This window comes from Apium graveolens, chromosome 8, assembly GCF_009905375.1.
Source record: "Apium graveolens cultivar Ventura chromosome 8, ASM990537v1, whole genome shotgun sequence".
In the NCBI taxonomy this organism is placed as follows: domain Eukaryota; kingdom Viridiplantae; phylum Streptophyta; class Magnoliopsida; order Apiales; family Apiaceae; genus Apium; species Apium graveolens.
Window position 1 is genome coordinate 167,854,940 of NC_133654.1, and position 20,367 is coordinate 167,875,306.

General features: G+C 35.4%; 1 non-coding gene across 1 annotated transcript; it reads left to right on the forward strand.

Moving 5' to 3' along the window:
• The first annotated feature begins 19,988 nt into the window (after window positions 1-19,988).
• Window positions 19,989-20,095, forward strand: LOC141681746 (small nucleolar RNA R71). Its single transcript, XR_012559170.1, has one exon. It is a non-coding gene; the product is annotated as a small nucleolar RNA R71 (small nucleolar RNA).
• Window positions 20,096-20,367: the final 272 nt, after the last annotated feature.

Here is a 20,367-nt window from a genome sequence, read left to right on the forward strand (position 1 = left end):
CATTAACTATTATTCCTTACACAGGGAATAGAGTGCATCTAAGGCCCTACTGGCTAATGGAATTCATGGATGATAAGGGAGTTAGAAGATTCTACAGATTAGAAGACCAGATGAGCATCTCTAGCAATGAAACTCTTCTGGAAATGCAAGGAATGCTAGATTTTTCAGAATCTGATGAACTTGAATTCCACAGACAGCTCCAAAATCAGATAGAAGAAAACAACAGGAGGCTTGGGAAGAAATCCAGAAAATCAAGGAAATCGATCAATCTGCTCAGACTAGAGGAGCACCTTGAAAATGATTGTGAGCAAATCTTTTGACACTTTGTCTTGTAACTTTTTTTTCAGTAACCAATGCAGCACTTTTTAGTTTTATCTACTACCTTTTAAATCTGTATTTTAAGGGTGTTTTGTTATCATCAAGTTTCTCTTAATTTATGCCTACAATTCTAGTAAACATGAATTGGGGGAGATTGTTGGGAATATGTTGTGAACTTGATGATTTCATTAACAAAACAACTTAGTAGATTCAACTTAGTGAAAACGTAGCACTCGACGAATAACCAAATACAGTCCCGACGGATGACTCAATATAGTCCCGACGGATGATGATTTGACATCCGTCGAGTGAGTAGCTTATGTAACAATAAGTCATGTAGCACATTTCTGAAAACACCTTTTTATAGATTCTGCGGTAGCATAAAAGTCATGTTAACTTTAATTAGATATGCAGAATAGGTTGATTAATTGTAAATAAAAGATGTCTTGTAATTCTGCATAAGTGAAATGAAGTCAAGTGTCAAATAGTTACCCGACGGATGATCAACAAAGCTACCCGACGGATGATCAACAAGGCTACCCGACGGATGACAATCATGTACCCGACAGATGATCAATTCAATCATCTGTTGACAGTGACAACACAGTCACATGCGTCGAGTTTTTGCAAAAGGAATGTGGAAGCCTATTCAGCTGTGTTTTTGAGATCATAGAAGCATTACCGTTTCCATGCTATTATGAAGATATTCAAAGATGCTGGAATAGAGTAGTGAAGCAACATGGTATTAGACTTGATAAGTTTTGTTTTATTATCTTGTCTTATTACTATGTAATGTTGGTGATATATAAACAAAGAGTAGAAAGTAGAACAATATGTAGACTAAGCGAATACATTCTCAGAGAAATAATTATAAGCTGTATCCTGTAGCATTTCTCTGTAAGTTTAGTTGTTCATATTTGTAAGCAGCTGTGAGCCATTCAAGCTTCACAAGGTTCTCTTGATATATATATATATATATATATATATATATATATATCTGGTGGATATATTTAAATCCACCATAAAGTTTTTAAAGACTTGTGTTTTTAATTACTTGTGTTTTGATTTATCTAACTCTTCATTCCGCATTTTGCAAATCAAACACTTATATATTGTTGAGTTATAACCACTTTTAATTTAACACTAAAAAATAGACAGAACTACATTCAACCCCCCTTCTGTAATTCTTGTTGTATTGTTAGGGACTAACAGTGACTTTTCACATTCTTTGATTACTGGAGAAATATTCTGATAACAACATAAATTCTGATGACAGTCGTAACTCATTTACACTGAGAAGCCCTTGTCAAAAGAATTTCAAAAGATGCATAAAATAAGCACAAACAGTTGAGGTGGATTCTTGCATAACTTTATTCTATAGTAGACTTCACAATTCAAGACAGATTTTAAGCATTTTTCTTAGTTATGCCTTATTTCTAAGATATACTGAAGTTTATCAGACTTTAATCTTTATCTGATCACTTGCACATACACACACTATCACTCCATATGAATGATGAAAATTACTGTGGTGATTAAGTTATTTCTAATACACAGTTAAGTATTATTTGTATAAATTCTGAGGACAAGTTCTGACTATGTTCTGATGAATAAACTCTGAAGACACAGTCAGTATTTGTGTGAAGAAACATAGAAACAGTCATTCACTTTTTGAGTACAGAAACCATGTTCTGATGACCGTTAAACTCTGATAATAGTCAAGTTCTGATGCAAACTCTGATGCGTATGTGTCACATTTTAATTGGTTGATTTATTATTAGTTTTTACTGTAACGGTCATTTTTTCCAGAAAATAATTAAGTGAGATAAAAACAATTATAATCATTTGGTTAATGGGTTGCGTGTTTGTTTTGGTAACCGCATGTGAGCAATAATTACTACACGTTTACCGTGCCCACTAATAATGTTTTGACTGTTTACATGCTGCCAGGTGTAAAATGTATGTTCTGCTTCACAAATATAGTCGTTGTCACGTGGAGAGTATAAATACTAGAGTTAAAAGATTTTACAATCTTTTACCTACTTTTACTCTTTTCTAATCTCTCTTTTTCTCTCTCACTCTCTATTATTCTCTGAAGCTATTTTCTTACAGGCATTTTATCAAACACTCTATACATACACAAATTTTCACTTAATTTTCACAGAAATGGCACCTAACTATCTTATCTATGATGGAGCCAAGTTTGTCCCCAAAAACTATATGGCTATTCTCAACAAGGACGAGGCTCCTTCAGAATTTCACTTCATTCAAGATTTTCTCGCTCGAAGTGAAATTGGGTATGCTCTGACCCAACCACAGGCTCTCTTAGGCAAGCAAATTCTGGAGTTTTGGAGGTCTGGAGTCTATGATAATGGTGGTGAAAGTGGGTCCCCAAGCATCATTTTTACAACAGGGGAAGATGAGCACCTGGTAACCTTGTCAACTGTTCGACAAACATTGCATCTGCCAGAAAACTATACTTACAATTCACAAGTTGGGGAGTCAGTTCTTCAAAACATGATGGAAAATCTTGGCTATGAGAAGTCTTTGTACAAGCTGGGACAACAAAAGAGGCCCTACATCAGGAGGGAGTGGAGCTTCTTTTTCGATTATATTACCAAAGCCTTTGCAAACAAATGCTCCAATTTTGATGCTATTCCAGTCATGAGTCAGCAAATCGGGTATGCTTTTATTAATCAAACTCATTTTGATTATGCTAGTGTTGTGCTAGGGTTTATAGGTGATAGGATGAAAGAAGATAGCAACATAGTATAATTTGCTAGATTCTGTCAGCTTATATATAGTTTCTATTTTCCTGATGCACCTCAAACCTTTAGTGAGTTAATTTAACCCTTTAAACTTCACAAAAGGGATTTCACAGACTTATTATCTGGTGATAATAAGAAGGATATACTAAAACCCCTCCAAATTCCACAATATATCAAACAATCCTTAGTAAATTCTGATCCTCACACATACACAACCATATATCCTGATGTTGCATCTACAAAGCCTACTACTTCTCAACCTCCACCAACCCAGCCTTCCAAAACTCAACCAACACAATCCTCTCAACCACAACCATCAGCACCTGCTGTCAGAACCTCACCTCTCAAGTACAAATCTAAATTACACTCTGTTACATCTAAACAAGTGTCAGTTGTGAAATCTGCTACATGATCTAGGCCTAAAACCAAAAGAACTATCTTTCTGCCTAAATCTCCACCAAGGAGAAGGAGAAAGTTGATTATGAGAGATGAATCTGATGAGGATGAACAAGTCCAAGTTCCTGCATCAGAACCTGTGACATTAGAAGCTCAAGAGTCAACTCTTCAGAAGGAGAAAGCAGCTGAAGCTTCTGGCATTCAGAAAAGAAAGAGGTCTTCACATTCTGATATAGATCATGTCACCCTCCATCTAGAAAATCAAAATCAAGGAAGATTAGGGCAGGTATGCATATTGCACAAACTCAATATGAGGATATTGAAGATGCTGAGGAGAGGATCAGGAATCTCTGATCTCATCAGAACCTATTGTGATTGAAGCCCTTCCAGCAGCTGAAGAAGTTCTGATTCAGGAATCTGAAATTCCTGAAGTCCACAGATCAGAACCTGTACAAGAATATGTGATTTCCCCACCTTACTCTCCATTCAAAGAAACTGCCTCAGTTGAAGATTCAGAGTTAAGTCCTGAAATTGACATTCACAGGTTAAATATTCCAACTATTTTGTATCTGGAAGCACCACCAGCAAAAGAGTCAACTCCACATGTTTCTCCAATACTAAATGCTGAGATACCAACAATACCAATTCTTGATCTTGGAACTGAAGATCCGAATTTAGACAAAGCTGATTCAGAGTCTCCTATAGCCACACACACTTTGGTGTTATCTGAAGATGAGGAGATTCTAGCTAGTTCTGGAGAGTCAGCTCCAGTAAATGATCCAGTGCCTACAGGAAAGGAGCCATTATTCCAGTTTGAGTAAGAGGATGCTCCAGTTCCATGGGAGGACACCTTTAGAGGGGCTGAGTAAACACATAAATGGAATGATACTGATTTTATTCCCAACCCATATGTTCTGACAGATCATGTTGCAAAAGCTGATGAGTTGCTGATAAATTCTGACTTCAAAACACAATTTAAAGTCACTGCTCTCAGTATTAAAACTCTTGAAGGTCTACACTCCAAGACTCATGCAAAGGTTGATAAACTTCAGGAAATAGCTGATAAGCTAGACATGATGCTCAAACTAGATAAGAAGAGGTTTATCAGACCAATTCAAAAAAAAGTGGATGCTATTGAGCTTGTTCAAGACAAGCAGCAGGCCCAACTGGAAGAGGTCTTACAAAATCAAGATGCTCAACAGACTCAGGTAAATGAGATCCAATCTATAATGGAACTCCTTCTTTCTCTACTCCTGACGGATGATGCCAAGAAGTGGGAGAAGGTAGTTAAGTCCAAATGCTCAATTAGCAAGACACTGAAGAAAAAGGATGATTCTGAAGATGACTAGGGAAACCCTAGCAAGGGAAAAGGTTAAAGTCAAGGAAAGCAAGTTAGCAAAATTCCTATTCAGAAAGTACCTGATAGTAAGATTTCTGATAAGTCTACTATTCAGAGGAGTGATAAGGAAGGAAAGAAAAATTCAGCTACAGATCAAACTTTGTTGCTCACAAGTTCTGAAATTGAAGATCAAGTTCTGATAGCAAGTTCTGATAATCAAATTCTGATGACAAAGTCTGATATTCTCATTCAAGGTGGAAGTCAAGACTTGAAGAAATTCATGCAAACCTTAAAGTTCAGGGGAAAGAAGGCAACCTTCTTTTACAAGGATCCTAAGATTCAAGCCTTAGATGAGGAACTTGCAAAGAGACTGTTCCTTAAGGATAATCCAGGAGTGGATTTAGAGGAACTTAAAAAAGAAGAAGCAAGATTTAATGTTAAAAAGTCAAAACTATAGTCTAAAGCTTCTAATACAAAGAAGCCTCCCAAACCTAAGGAGAAAGGTATAGTAATAAGAGAAAGATCTGCCGTAGAGACCTAGATCAAGTACTAGATCTCAAACTACTACTGATCCCAAAGACAAGGGAAAATGAAAAGTTGGGGAGATAGTCAAGAAACAGAAGATGAAGATTCCTCAAATTCTGATGGATCCTGTGTGCAAGATGGTTCAAGTCTTTGATGATACTGCTGCTGAAGATGAAACAGTTGAAACTCTGAAGAGGATGACAGAAGAATCTAAGACAACCTCTGACATAGCTCAAGTTGTTCAGAGTGAAGATATTTCAGAACAACAAGCTACAGATGAAACTGCAAATCCTGACCAATTCATCAAGATATCAACCTCTGACACTGCTCAAGTTGACATAGAAAGCTTAACACTTGATCAGAAAAAGAAGCTGCTATAGAACAAAGCTACTCCAGTGGAACCTAAGACCAATCTAATGCTGAATCAGCTTGTATCTTTTGGGATTAGACCTAAACAAGCTAAAGACAAGTCTGGGTTAGGTTCTGACCAAGAAAAGAGATAAACATGAGTAGAAGTTACTCTTAGAGATCCTTTCATTTCGACAGACAAACCATATGAAGAAATCAAACAAAAGCACCTTGACAAAGTGCTGTCTGCTCAAATTGTCATGGATACTCATGATGAATCAGAAATTAAAGAAAAATTGATCCTATTTCTCAATGATGGCAGAACTTAAAGACTTGCAGATTCTGATGTGCTAAAGAAGTCTGTCAAAGAGCTTCAACATATTCACTACCTTCTAGAAGTAAAATCTGATGTTACAAGAAGATGGCCAAATTATATTTTGAAGGCTATAAGAGATCTTCTCAGAATTTCTGGTGCAAAAGCTTCTGAATACATTCCAAAAATCACTGAAGATGATGGAAAGGAAGTTTCTATGAAGAAGAAGTATGCCAAGATTGAAGTAATTCTGAACGGAAAGTGTCTATGCTACAATGAAGACTCTTCACATCCCAGAGTTATCAGACTTGGAGATGGGCTTGAAAGAACATCGATTCCTGCACTTAGAGCAGCCATTTATCAGATTGGTGATAATGAAGATGAAGAATTGATGCAAGTTAAAGCACAGTTAGTTTAAGTCCCGAGAAATATTGAGGACAAGCTAGTAACAGACTTTACAAGGAATCACTATGGATTCATATTGATCCAGTGTTATTGGTAGAGCTACATGTATTGTAAGTTGTATTTAGATGTTTAAAATAATATCGCATTGCATTTGTACTTAATTGTTTTTGACATCATCAAATCTATTAACTTGTATATTTTTCATAATTTACAAGTTGGGGGAGATTGTTAGATATATTTGTGATGTCATGTCTAATCTGATTTGTTTAGTTTCAGAATTTAATATCAGAACTTAACTGGAAATCAGAACTTACTGAAGACGGGAAGTTATCAGAACTTAAGTCATCAGAACTTATATCAGGACTTAAGTGTGGGTACACTTCAGATAAGGAAAGTAGTTGATTTACATGAGAGGAGCTGGATTAAACAAGAAAAGATATGCATGAAGAATTGGACAGCTATAGGGTTGCTGTAGATAATCTCTGATTGATGTATCCTAGGAAACAGAATCATTATCATATCAATTAGGAGATATCTTGTAACTGTGTATTATATAAACACGGATTAGGGTTTACACTATAAGTGTTATCATTCACGAGAATATTATTCATTGTAACCCTAGCAGCTCTTAGTGATATCATACATCACTGAGAGAGTAGATTAAACCTACTATAACAGAGTTTGATATATTAAATAAACTTGTTTTCTGTTACCTACTTGTGTTTATAATCGAATTAATTGTAGATACTATATTCAACCCCCTTCTATAGTATCATTGAGGCCTAACACTCTACAAATCTTCAAACCCAATCTCTTCAACAACAAGTTTCAGACTTGCAGACCTCAAATGCCTCCATCAATTCTCAAGTTCAAACCTTAACTTCTCTAGTAAAGAGTCAATAATCAGATATCCAGACCCTGGTGGACTCTCACAAGCATCTCCAAATGTAGAATTTTGTTGGTTTGGGGGCCATCATGGGGAAGCTCAACATATCATTGCCCTCTCTACCTGGACAAATAAGGCCAGAATTACCAACTCCCCTACTCATGCCTGTCACCAAGACTAAAGGGGAGATTGAGGCTAGGATTCAACAATCTATGGATGCTAAAGCAAATTCTAAAGAGCCTATTCAGGTTGGTCAAAGCTCTTCTCAAGTTGATGTTGGAAAAGAAAGACTTCTAAAGGCTGCAGTACTAAGAATGTCTCTTTCAAACAATTATGTAACCTACAAGAAAGCTTTGGCCAAGAACATCAACTTCATCAGGGCAGTGGTGAAAATTGATGACTTCTTGGAGAAAAGGATTGTTGTGAACATTAATGATGGTGGTGTGGATAGGTATCTTCAGGTGACTCTTCCAAATCTTTAAAATTTAAGAGCATCTGAACTGGATGTAATGATAGATAGAGTAAATCCAATTATTCCAAAAGACACTCAACTTCTCATTGAGCTCAAAAAGGCACAGATAGAAGCTTTTCCTGAAGCTTATGTATATCCAAACAGAGGAGTAGTCTATGTTTGTCTAACGACAAAACAAGCCGAACATCTCCTTGTTCCTAAACATTGTGTCATATCAAATATGAGGCTGATCATGACTTTACAGTCTGATCTAAAACACAAAGAACAAGAAGCATGAGGATGTAGAGATGATACAAATCTTAAAAAGGTATCTTATAAATGTTGACACCATGTTGCCAAATACTCAATACAATTTAAGAAAAGACAAGGATGATGATGAGCAGAAGGATAACAAGAAAAAGCCTTCTGGTTCAAATCCAAGTCAATCTTCTAAAGAAACTGACAGCAAGGACAAGAAGCAAGAAGAGAAAAAGGAGGATGAGAAGAAAGATGGTGACAAGAAATGGAGATGAGAAAGGAGAAGCAAGTAAAGGCATGATGGCCCAAAACCACACCAATCCCTAAAAATCCAAACAACTCAAGCTCAACCTTCAAAGCCAACAAACTCCAACATCAAACCACCTCAAATCTCTAAGCCTAAATTTCTATACAGACAAACTACTAACACCCTACTAAAAATACCAATCACCATAAGCCAAACATCTGTCAAGAAAATTACAAATCTACCTTCTATCAAGACATTACAAAAAACTCATTTCAAGTTGGGAGAAAACCTAAGAAGGCTAAGCCTACTGAAAAAGTTGAAGTCACTAAAAGGGCCATCTGGAACTGTTTCAAGCAAAGTGACTTTCTACCTTTAAATTGGTGCATCTCAGATGAAGAATATTTCCAACAACTAGCTGAGGAAATAGTTAGAGTCTGGGTTGTAACTCTAAGGGAAGTAAGAATCTACTTTGAAGATGGGTTCTTCACTTTTCTTGGCAGCAACTTAATGGACACTCTCTCTCGCACAGAAATTAAAAGAGTGATAAACTTACTGAAGGATAAGAATACTGCTACAAGAGTATGAAGATTTGTGTTGGCTGAATGGTTAATTGCAAGGGAGGAAATAAGAGCAAGGAATAAATCTGAATATGAGGAGAAGAAGAGGAAGAATGATGAGGAGATTGAATTGTATATTAAAAGATCAGAAGAACTCAAGGCAAAAGGAATGAGCAGAATTTCCAAGGATGGAAGATTTTTGAATGTAAAAGCTGGCTCATTCTCAAAGTTTAGAACTGAGATGTTAGATGGTTATCCAAAGCAAGACATACTCGAGCTGGTAGAAGCTTTAACAGGGACACCAATCATAGAGGAACTTGAAATTCTTATATATCTAAAGGACCTCATTAGAGAAGAATCAAAAGTCCCAGTTTTTGTCTGATGTATATAACTATTTAAACTCAAGAAATCACCTGATGTATAAATGATGTATTTTAGTCAATTTTTATATTAGCCTTATTTTCCATTGTAGCTTGGGGTTAGTCTTGTTAACATGCATAAATTTTTGATAAACAATCTTCTCACAAATTGGGGGAGATTGTTGTGCAAGACATGCTTCTATAATAACAAGACTAAGTCAATATGTTAACCATAAGTAAGTGTTATGATAATCTTAGTTTATATTTTGTATTGAAACATTTTAAAGTCTGTAAAAATATCATAGAGCAGACTAGAATCTTTTTCTGTAAACAGTATCAAGCCTAAGAATTCTATCTGGAAGAAGATCAAGATGATCATGCCTTAGAAGAATTATGAAGAAGCTTGGAGTTAAATAAATGTGTTTTGAGAAAAATGTTCTAAGTCAAGATCTCTACAAGTCACAGATTTACATTTATAGAGAAGTCATTCGAGAACTCCAGAATGACTTATAGAGAAGTCAGGAAAGCTACTAGAGAACTTAGAGATATCGACAAGCCAAATTAAAGACATGAAGATTGGAGATATCGACAAGTCTTTTCTTCACTAGAGAAATCAGAGATATCGACAAGTCAAATTTCACTAGAGAACTCAGAGATATCAACAAGTCAAATTTCACTAGAGAACTCTGAGATATCGACAGGTCAAATATCACTAGAGAACTCTGAGTTATCGATAAGTCATTTAGTCACTAGAGAACTCAGAGATATCGATAAGCCAAAGTGAAGACATGAAGATGAGAGAGCTCAACAAGCTAAAATTCTCTTATAGAGAACTCAGAGACCTCTACAAGTCATATCATCTATAGAGTAATAAGAAATCTCGATAAGTCATTATACTTATCAAGATGTCAAGTTCTCTATATACCAAACTGAGATCTCAAGGTAAAACTCAAAGTACAAAATACAGACCAGTTAAATATCCAAGATTATCAATCAACAAATAATCTAATCAAGTTGGATTGACAAGTCTACAAAAGCAGCTTCAAGAGTACAAGAACAAAGTCCAAGATTAACTGGCAAAGTAAAAGTCACAAGCGTGGAAGATTAGCAAAGATACACTAAGCCAGAAATAGAAAAATTTGATTATCTAAAAATTAGGATTAGTACATGTTGTTGCATGTTGTGTAATAACCAGTGTTTATTGTTCTATAAATTAAATACTGGATGCTTTGTTAGTTGTAACAATTTAGATAAGAAAAATATTATATTCTCTCAAGGAAGAAGCTAAGCTCTTTATCAACAAAGAGTATAGAAATTTTGTAGCAAAACATTCTTAATTTTAATATAAAATTAAGTAAGTTTTGAAAGATTTATTTCCGATGTTCTTACTTGTTTAATTTCAGTATTAACACATTTCACCACAAGATTTAATTTACTTTGTTCACCACCTTAAACATTTCAAGAAAAGCAGTTATCTAATAAAACTGATATAAGAGAGAATCAACATGAAACAAAAGCATGTAGAGAACTGTGTTCTCGATAAGTGTTTTCTGACTTCTCAATAGAGTTATTGATAAGTCTTTTATGACTTCTTGATTGAGTTCTCAATAAGTCTTTTCTGACTTCTCGATAGAGTTCTCGATAAGTCTTTTCATGACTTCGCGATAAGTCTTGTAGAGATCTCGATATACTAATCGATATGGAATTCTCTATGATGCAAATTTAGACTTCTTGATAACTTAGACCGGGATAATTTATATCAATAAATTATCTTCAGAAAAATACTTTTGATGTCAAATTAATTTTATTAAAATAAATTTAGTCATAATGGGAGAACTGGGTATTTGTACAACATATCGATATGTCATTATCTAGTTCTCGATCAGAGTCAAGAAAATGATATCTCGATATGAGTTATCCACAAACTCCATGTGACTTATCAATATAATTTTTTACCGTTTCTACTTCTCTTGTGGTGAAGTTACATCTTTACAATATAAATACCCAGACTCTACTTCTCTTGTCGTGAAGTTACATCTCTACAATATAAATACCCAGACATCTCGACATAACCCCTTTTTACTCTTTCAAGGTCTCATTGACCTAATCACAATGATTTTTCACCATTTCACATCTTTACGAGCTTTCTTCTTATCAAAACACTTACTCTCTCATTTTCTCTTGCTTACAAATGGCATCCAACGCCAACAATCAAAGAACAATAGTCCCCAAGAAAGGCACCGATTTTATGGCCGTTGTTGACCTAACACAAGCACCTGATAATTTTAAGTGCTTTGTGAAGTTTGTGTCTGAATCTTACCTTGCAGGTGCTCTTACTTCAAATCTAACCCTGTGCTTGGACGTATTAAACAAATTCTGGAATTATGTTGTCCTACACACCAACATAGATGACAACCAAGTAGTGACCATGATGGTTACTTGCACAATTCATGATGTAATTGTGGAGTTTAATGCCAATAACATGAACAAAGCACTAGGTATCACCATATAGAACCAAGTTGAAGCTCCTAGCTCATAGGAAATCTCTTAATTTATGAACGTCATCAACTACAGTGAAAAGATTAATTTAGCGAACAAGAAGAATCTGAGAAGGGAGTGGTTTTTTGTGTTTGATATAATAATAAGGGCCTTCATTTGCAATAAAACAAGTTTTGGACAATATATCGAGTGTGGTCCAAAAGCTGGTCTACTCAATGGCTTACGACAGGAACATTGATATTGGAATTCTCATACTTGGAGAGGTGAGCACCAGGATAAAAATGCCTTTGGTAAGTAGGGGTAAGGAAAATTTCTTCCCTAGATTTATCATGTTTGTTTTAAACTATAAGGTGAATAAAATTTACCAAACAACATGAATTGATGCTAGTCAAATAGGCATTTGTAAGTGTGACGCCCTCCAAACCCGGGTCAGAAGTTTGTGGTTCACAACACACACACGCAAAATATATAAACCCTATTTTTGAAAATAATAATATGCAATGACCCTTCTTACCATAACCACGGATCATAGCAGGTTAAAGTATGAACACAAGCCACAACTTTAATTATGTTATAAACGTACCAAATCCTAACTAGTTTAACTTACATCTGAAAATAAAATATTCTTACAAACGTCCAAACTCAAAACTAAAACAAAAGTCTTCTGCTAGCTTATTCTGCCTCAACCTGGAATCCTAGCTCGCACACTTATCTGGGAATCCTCGCTACCAATAGTTTCATTCTTAACTGGAAAAGAACATAAACAGATTCACAAGAGTGAGCTAACTAGCTCAGCAAGTCATGGTGACAATATTGAGAGTATCAATGATCAAATGAAATGATTTAAGGAATTAAATTTCGTGATAATCAATGATTAGAATTGGATATTCACTTTTATTTTAAAAACCAAGGTTAGGCTGCTGATCACTAACACACTAACCCCGAGTAAGGCACATAACTTTGTTCTATATACTGGGTCCAAGGCACACATTGGCCTAATATGACCACGAACCTGGTCTGACCACGAATCTGGTCCACATTTATAAAATAATACAGTTCTATAACAATAACAGAATAAACAATGTAAATCAATAAACAGAATCATAAACAACATTCGTCTTAAAGCATAAGGTGTTCATAATACCATAAAAGTATAACAAGATATGTATAAGGGTTGGCTTCTAGCCTGTGAAAGAATCAGATAACAGAAGAACAAGGGTTTAATGGTTACAAAGATTAGTCTTCTAATGTACAAGGTATAAAGGTTTGTATGTTAAGCAAATCCAGTTCAATGATCTATATATGGTTTATATATATTTTTGGAGTAGTATCGTATATATGTGCTTTGTATCTGGGAATTCAATGCTTAATGGTTTACAAGGAACAAAGCTTATGGCTCAAGATCAACAGGAATAATCAGGGTTTAGGTTTGAGTATTTCAAAACACTTACAATATAAAACATAACTATTCAATTACTTGCAACATATATTGAGAAGGTTCAGAACACTTGCCTTATCTCAATTCGCTAACACTTCACTTGCTCTCGTTTACCGACTCCTATTCACGACTATCTGTTTTCCCTCTCTACACCTCGCTTCCTCTTCTATACATCATAAGTATCTATCAATACTCATTTTCACTTTATTCTATTCATTACAAGCTTTTATCTACCCTTCATTTCACCCAAATCCGATATACAGATTGAAAGTTACGATAAAAACCGTCAAACAATAAACACATAAGCATGGTATACATCAATCAGATTACATATAGCACATAGCACGTAGGATATCTGATAAATATAATTTTTCAAAGAAGATTCGGGGTTAAAATAATTTTCAGGTATTTAATACAAATTTTTGAACATATTTCAGAATTAAAACGGCTTAACGAATCATTTATAAACAATTAACAGGGTTCGAATATCCGAATCTGACTTTAAAATTATTTAATAATAATTATCGAGCCTTGAACATAATTTAAAATAATATTTTAAAACTTTCAAACTATTTTTTAGAATTTTTAAATCAAAAGAAATAATTAAATCTAATTAAATAATCAATTAAAATTAATTAATAACTAATTAAATCAATTAATCAATTAATATTTAAATTAATTGACCAATTAAATAATTAATTATTCACTAAAATTAATTAAATAAATAATTCAGATTTATTTTTATATTAAAAATAAATTTTAGAATTAAAAATAATAATTTTTGGAATTTTAAATAATTAAAATCAATTTTCTGAAAATAAAATAAACAGAAATACAATTTTTGAAAATGTTTAAAACAGGAAATCCTGTTTTTGTAAATTTTTAAAACATGAATATTGATTTTGTAAATCAGGGAAACTTCAGGGGGACAAACTGTAATTTGCCACCCCTATCGTCTTCCCCGACGAACTCCGCCGGCCGGACTCCATGGCCACCGCCATGGAGCTTTTCCGGCGGCCGCAAACTTCCCAGAAATGAACCAAATTAACAAGGGATAATCTACTGGCTTCCAGGAATTCATTTATGCAATTAGTTCGATCAAACAATTAACGAATCAGTTGGAAATTCAACCGGAAAAATACGCCGCCGCCACGCCTGATTTTCCGGCGAGCCTGCTACAATAGTACCATTTGATTCCTTGTTCAACGATCTATAAGCTGATATCAACCAATTAAACTAATAACCCCTAGGTTAAAAGCGCCCAATTTTCTTTTAAGAACAATCAAGAACATTCAAACCCTAATTTCAATAATTCGAGAATCAAACTCAATTTTCTATATGTTATTGAACTCCAAATTCAACATATAATATACCAAAATGATCAGAATCAAATTATCTACAACATGGAAGCATCAAATCACACGAACAACATCAAAATCAAAAATTCAAAATTAAACCCAATTTAATTCAAAATTAAATAAAAATATAAAAAAATACATATTGATTCTTCAGTAGTATGGTTTACAGATTCTGAAAGTACTCTTCAAGATCTTTGATTTGGTTACTAGAACATAAAAATTTGACTTCAATAACGCCTTCAAATCTTGGTTTGATTCTCAAGAACACTATAGATTCTAGGGTTTTTTCTCTGAAAATTATATATTTTTACTGTCTCCATATGATTATCTGTATAAAATAAAATACGATAAGGGCTATTTATATTTACGGAATATTGGTACCCCGTTGGATCATATCGGATATAAAATATAATACTTAGTTGATAAAAACAGATCCAATTCGGTACCAGTTTTGGGATAATTATCATACCAGGCTTTTTGTAAATACGCTCTTGGTCTCAGCGCTTTGGTTACATGAATTATGAGAAGATAATATAATAGTATAATCAAAATATCCCGTTTCTCGAAAATATGGGTTTTATCGATTTACCGAAACAAATATTCTATCTAAAATTTTATGTCGGGACCCACACGGATAAAACCGTACTCCGGATCGAAAAAGTCAAAACATATAAAATACTCAGAATAATCATATTAGATTAGAAATGAGATTTTCCGAGACTTCCGGGTTGTAAAAACGTAAAAACGCTTGAAGTCGGACGGTTCCCGATTATACCAAATAATTTATAATTACTCAGAATAATAATTTATTAAATCCAAAAAGCCTTTATAAAATCATATAAAAATATATAAATTAAAAGAAAAAATATTACCATTATCTATACTTTATTTTGGATAAATAAAAATTGAAATTCTCAAATTTTACCACATTTAAACATCCAAACAAAAATACCACTCAACAGATAATTCACCAAAATTCACATAATAATCACAGAATATCTATTTATTGATAAAAATAATTATATGATATATCTTAGATATACTAGTATGTCAGCGTCCAAAATTCTATTTGGACAACTAAATACAAAACATCAGGTAAATGTGATCCTAAATATCACTAATTTTATATAGGAGAAATTTAGGACCTTCCATTTGTTAGAGTTGAAACACGCACTAATATTCACGCAAGTAAATGATCGAAAGTAATATAGAATTAATTCTAGTTCATTCCCACAAGGACTGGTTTAGGTTAATTTCAATCAATGTATTTATGCAACAATGGTATGGCCATTATCCAATGCTAAGACGAATAACAAATTGAGATTGTTTATAACTAAGATTAACTAAGGGATTATACTAAAGAACATTAACTAAAGAGTAAAGAGAGTTGAATACTATATGACACAAACATGGGATTCTAACTTCATTCAATAGCCTTTTCGTTCTTAACCTTAGCATGCAATGGTGACACTAATCAGATAACACGAAACTGATAAACGCTAACTTTCGTTGCACGAATACCATACTACCAGACATCCACAAAAGAGATAGAAGCTGAATAGACATCAATTATATTGAGACCCTATATGTCTATAGAATTTGACAACATAACGGTTTAATGCACAAGTTATCTATCTTGATTACATAGGGTAAGTAAGATGGTTAAAATTACCTACGAATCATGCATATCAAATACATGAACCTATGCTAGCATGGCAAGTTCTAAACCCTTAAATTCACTTTCGCTTAATTAAAGATTAACACGCTATCTTATAAGTTCGCGACACTCATAAGACAAATAAGCACAACCAATACTAGGTTATCATTCAATTATCACACACTAAGGCGTTGAAATAAATTAACTAAAGAAATCCATAAATAAATCCGTTAGAACCCCACGATAATGATTAGGCCATAATCGGACTCATCATCAACGTGGGTTCTGATGAAAGCATGATATAATAAACATAGTCTTTATACTGAATAATAATAAACCAAGTACGAAACAAGAGTATAGGTTCATGTATCAGAAAACTAGCATCCAAAGTTACAACTTAAAACAAATAATCACAAGAATAAACTAGATCCTCTTCGCCTCGGTTGAATTGTGCTCTACGGTCTTCTTACGCCTTCTCCTTAAGCTCTGGTACGTCTTGTTATGAGAAACGACCTTAAGTTATGTATATATATAGCGGCCCATACAGAGTAGAAGTCTACTGGATCAAAATCAGAGGAGGATCAGGATTCTGAAATCCCGACCCGGCGCGGCCACACGCTGTCTTCGAGTCCTTCTTTGAGACGAGATATCGAATCGCAGCTCGATTAGTAAAAATTGTCACCTTCGTCCCAAGCAAATAAGATCGAAACTTCTCAAAACCGTAGATAATTGCCAAAAGTTCTTTCTCCATAGTAGTATAATTCAGTTGAGCACCATTGAGGGTCTTACTAGCATAGGAGACCACATGAAATATATTGTTCTTTCTCTTCCCAAGAACTGCTCCAACTGCATAGTCATTTGCATCGTACATCATCTCAAAAGGTTCATTCCAATCCGGTGCAGTTATGACATGTGCCGTGATCAAACTCTTCTTCAAGAACTCAAATGCAGCTAGGCACTCATCATCAAACTTGAACGGGACATCCTTCTACAAAAGATTGCACAAGGGTTTAGAGATTTTTCAGAAGTCCTTGATGAACCGCCTATAGAAACCCGCATGACCAAGAACACTGCGAATCCCCTTGACATAAATTGGTGGAGAAAGATTTTCAATGACCCCCACCTTGGCTTTGTCCACCTCAAGACCTTTACTTGAGACCTTGTGACCAAAAATAATGCCATGTCGCACCATAAAGTGACATTTTTCCCAGTTGAGAACCAGATTGATCTCAACAAAACTTTTAAAAACGTCTCTAAGATTTTGCAAGCACTCATCAAAAGAATCACCAAAGACAGAGAAATCATCCATGAACACCTCCACATTCTGACCAATCATGTCAGAGAAGATAGCCATCATACATCTCTCAAATGTGGTCGGTGCTCCACACAACACAAAAGAAACTCTTATGAAAGCAAAAGTACCAAAGGGATAAGTGAACGTAATGTTATCCTGATCATCTGGAGCAATGCAATTCTAATTACAGCCAGAATAGCCATCCAGAAGACAGTAATACTCGTGCCCAGCCAACTTGTCAAGCATCTGATCAATAAAATGCAGAGGGAAGTGATCCTTTCTCATGGCCTTATTCATCTTTCTATATTCCATGCAAACTCTCCACCCCGTGACTGTTCGAGTAGGAATGAGCTCGTTCTTCTTATTAACTACTACCGTGATATCTCCTTTCTTCGGCACCCATTGAACTGGACTCACCCATGAACTGTGAGAAATGTGATAGATGATACCTGCATTTATCCAGTTAAGAATTTCCTTCTTCACCACTTCTTTCATGATCAGATTAAGCCGTCTCTGTTGCTCAACAGTAGGCTTGCTACCTTCCTCTAGCAGAATTTTATACATGCAATAAGAAGGGTTGATTCCCTTGATATCTTCTATAGTCCATCCAATTTCCGATTTGAACTCTCTCAGAATCCTTAAGAGTTTTTCCTTGTTACTACTGAAAGGTCAGATGCAATAATCACAGGCAAAATAGATGCATCACCTAAAAAAGCATACCTTAAGTGTTCAGGCAATAGTTTAAGCTCAGGTGTAGGAGCTTCCTCAATAGATGGCTTGCGGCGCTTTGGAGATTTATTTAGCTCCTCCATTCAAAGAGATTCAAAGGCATATCCATCTTTCTCTTCCAGGGAGAAGCATTCAGATATTGCAACTGCTCATCACTTTTATCTTTTTCACTATCTAAATTCCCCAACAAGGCCTTTTCTAAGGCATTTAACTTTAGCAATTGATCAAGTTCTGTAGTAACCAATGAATCGACCAACTCCACCATTAAGCACTCCTCATTTTCCGTAGGGAATTTCATGGCATTTAACACATTAAAAGTTACATCCTGATCCAGCACTCGCATGGTGAGCTCACCCTTCTACACATCTATCAAGGTTCGACCAGTAGCCAAGATAGGTCTTCCCAAGATTATGGGAATCTTCTTATCCTCCTCAAAATCAAGAATTACAAAATTGGCAGGAAAGATGAGTTTATCCACCTTGACCAAGACATCCTCCACAATGCCTCGTGGATATTTAATAGAACGATCGGCCAACTGCAAGGTCATATAAGTAGGCTTTGGATCATGTAAATCCAACTTCTTGAAGATTGACAAAGGCATCAGATTGATGCTAGCTCCCAAGTCACATAAGCATTTGTCAAATGACATTTTTCCAATGGTGCAAGGAATAGTGAAGCTTCCAGGATCCTTAAGCTTAAGAGGCAACTTCTGTTGTAGCACAGCATTGCATTCCTCCGTGAGAGAAATGGTCTCTAAGTCATCAAGTTTCACTTTCTGAGAAAGTATACCTTTCATAAACTTTGCATAACTAGGCATCTGTTCAAGCGCTTCAGCAAAAGGTATGTTGATGTGAAGTTTCTTGAACACCTCCAAAAACTTCTCAAACTGCTTATCCAGCTTTTTCTTCTGCAGCCTCTTAAGAAAGGGAGGTGGATGATAGATCTGCTTCTCCCTTGTATTACCCTCAGGAGGAGTGTGTTCAACAGTAGTCTTCTTTGGTTCCAATTCTGCTTCCTTCTGCACTTCTTCTTCAGCTACAGCTTCTTCATTCGAAACTTGAGAGTGTTCGGAATTTGTAACCTTCCCAGACCTCAATGTAATTTCCTTTACCTACTCCTTAGCTTCCCTCTTTCCTGGAACTTCAATATCACTAGGGAGTGTACCAGGTTGACGATTTGGTAAGGCATTGACAATTTTCCCAATTTGATTCTCCAAGGTCTTGATAGAAACCGCTTGGCTCTTGCATATGAGCCTCAACTCCTCCAATTCAGATTTTTCATTAGACTGTTACAGTTGGAGTTGTTGCCTTGGTGCATATTGCGGTTGCTGAAAACTAGGGGGTTGTATTGCTTTGATTGATACTGCGGATAAGGCTGGTGAACCGCATTCTGAGTGTTGCTCCAGCTAAAGTTAGGATGATTGTGGTTGTTGGGATGATAGGTGGCTGGCACAGGTTGTTGCGACCTCTGAAAGTTGCTCACGAACTGAGCTGATTCACTAGAAATAGCACACTGCTCCATCTCATGGGCACCAACACAAAGCTTATAGACACTAGTGATCTGATTAACTCCATAATTAGCCAAAGAATCTACCTTCATCGTTAAAGCCTTAAGCTGAGCAGCTATAGCAAAAGCTGTCTCTAACTCCAGAATTTCTGCTACCTTTCCCTGAGATAGTCTCTGAGTAGGATTCTGGTATTCATTAGTAGCCATCAGTTCAATCAATTCATAAGCTTCATCGTAGCTTTTAGCCCACAAGGCTCCTCCTGATGCTGCATCAAGCATGGGTCTAGAACTAGAACTCAAACCATTATAGAAGCAGTTAATAATCATCCAGTCAGGCATCCCATGGTGATGACACTTTCTAAGCATCTCTTTGTAACGATCCCAAGCCTCACATAACGATTCTCCAGATTTTTGAGCAAATTGAGTAAGTGTGTTTCCGATTACAGCAGTCTGCGCCATAGGAAAGAATTTAGTTAAGAACTTTTTAGCAAGATCCTCTTATTTGGTGATTGACCCTGGTGGTAGAGAATGTAACCAGCACTTCGCTTTATCCCTCAGAGAAAATGGGAAAAGTCTTAACTTAATAGCATCTTCAAAAACTCCATTGAACTTGAAAGTGTTGCAGATGAAATCTCTGATGTGCATGTTAGCGTCTTCTGTCGGAGAACCCCCAAACTAAACTGAGTTATGTATCATCTGAATCGTGCTCGACTTGA